Source organism: Crinia signifera, chromosome 5 (assembly GCF_055691185.1).
Source record: "Crinia signifera chromosome 5, ASM5569118v1, whole genome shotgun sequence".
Classification (NCBI taxonomy): Eukaryota; Metazoa; Chordata; class Amphibia; order Anura; family Myobatrachidae; genus Crinia; species Crinia signifera.
The window spans coordinates 24,267,640-24,269,775 of NC_139221.1; the positions used below are offsets into that span (position 1 = coordinate 24,267,640).

The following is a 2,136-nucleotide window of genomic DNA, read 5'->3' on the forward strand; positions in this document are numbered from 1 at the left end:
ACAGTCATGATGATATGTCAACAGTCAGGATGTCAACAGTTATGTTGACATTAGAATGTCAACATTATTAGAATGTCGCCGTTGGAAATGTCGACATTCATCATGTAGATAATTAAGAAATGTTCAAAAAATTAACCCTAGAATGTCTGTGTGTGCATGTACATGTGGTAGGGAATATAGATTGTAAGCTCCACTGGGGCAGGGACTAATATGAATGTTTAACTATTCTCTGTAGAGCGCTGCAGAATATGTGTGCGCTATATAAGAAACTGGTAATAGATAAATAAGTAAGAGTGCTGAAACATCGCCCCTGGTGGTATAGCATTGACTTACCTCCTTCTGGTGGCTGCAGGGGTCATGTCGAGTGTCGAAAAGTGGGCTTGTCAGCGAAAACAGCCGCAGATTGTCAAAAACGGCCATGAATTTGACAATCAACAACCGTTTCTTGTTTTAAAGATCTGTTTTGTCGTAATCGGCCTTCAGTGCTGTCGGAAACGACAGCATTGAATTAGGCGATGGCCACTATTTCTGCTGTCCGAAAGTAGCAGCTGGGATTGAATACCACCCAATGTCTTTTCCTTCATCAGTTATAGCAGCGGTTCCCAACCGCTGTGCCCCGGCACACTAGTGTGCCGTCAGCGGTAGTCTGGTGAGTTTGAAGAAACTCAGGGAGCCCGAGGTGTGCTCCCACCACCACCAGTGCTGTGCCTAAACATGTGCAAAGGGGGCAGCCGTACGAACGTTTGGACCCTCTCCCAAAGGAGAAAGGCCCCATGGTTCCCCTAACCCCCCTCAACCATAAGGCCGAGGAAGGGAAAAAAGGGATCGGTGGGTCCTCTTCGCCGAAGCTCAGAGAGACTTGCTTTTCCTCCACCCCCGGAAGGGTTTTGGACGGTGGGTCCTCCGCACCCGAAGGTTTGGAGAGACCCGCTTAGGCTTCCCTCCGCCTTGCGGCTCGGGGTTGCCCTCGAGGGGACCGGGACTCTCCCCAAAAGGTGAAGAGTCCCAGCCACGTTTGGGGAACGGAAGGCCCGTTAGGGACAGCCGCACTACCCAAATCAAAAAAACGTGACAAACTAACGAAAAACGTGAAGTGCTCAAAAGTGCAAATCAAAGAAATGAATAAAAGAGGCCCTAGCCAGAAGGCCGGGGTGGGGGTGTAAAAAATTGTCCTACCCCATCCAAAAGGACGAGGTAAGGACATGTAGCCTAACCTAGAGGGAAGTGCGCAGTGTGTGTGCCATTCAGTGCATGGTGCTGGACATCACCAGTGCAAATCAGGCACCCCCGAGTTTCCCCGGGGGCACAGTGCAGCCTCGGGCTCCAGGCAGCCGACCCTTCAGCGTCCGACCAAGCTTTTCTCTGTCTCACCAGCAGGCATTTTCCAGCCCCCGGCATGGGAATGGGTACTCCACTGGGCTTTTCGAAAGACTCCCTTAGGGGCTGCACCCCCCTCGGAAGAGCAATCTACTCAGTCCCAGTGTTTCTCCGCTCCCAGGGTTAAGATACTAGGCTGAGCTTTTCGCTGTGCCCAGGCTGGTGGTTAGCCAACCTGGACCAATCTACTCGGTCTCAGCTTTTCTCCGCTCCCTGGGAATGGATACTAGACTGAGCCTTTCGCTGTCTCATCCTTCGGGGGCTACAAACCCCGTCAGGAGAGTCAAACTACTAGGCCCAGTGTTTCTCCCCCCCTCTTACCAGTGGATTTACGAAAACAACACCTCCTACCAAAGGCAGAGGTGAAGATACTCAGTGAGACTTTTCACCACTCCCAGGCAAAAAGGAGGGGTCCCACACCCTCCGCCCATCAGAGCAGCTACTCAGTCCAACCTTTCTCTATTCTCTGCCAGAGGCCAGTCCATACCAACTGATAAGAACAGATACTACACTTGATCTTAGCCAAAAGGCCGAGAAGCGGTAGTCTGGTGTGCCGCGAGAACATGCGCTGCCCGGCTGCTAGCATTAGAGTAAAGGGCATGGGCAGCACCTGGCCTGTCACACTGCCCAGCGTATGCGACGTGGAGTGACTCAGCCATGCCACTGCTGTGCGCGGGAGCAAGAACTGCCTACAGAAGATGATTTCTGTAGCAGAGCTGGAGACAGGCAGCAGCGTGTAAAACCCGGCGCTGACGACAG

At 52.2% G+C, this 2,136-nt stretch overlaps 1 pseudogene; it reads right to left on the reverse strand.

The window, feature by feature from the left end:
* Positions 1-1,783: 1,783 nt before the first annotated feature.
* Positions 1,784-1,919, reverse strand: LOC146006082 (U2 spliceosomal RNA; annotated as a pseudogene).
* Positions 1,920-2,136: the final 217 nt, after the last annotated feature.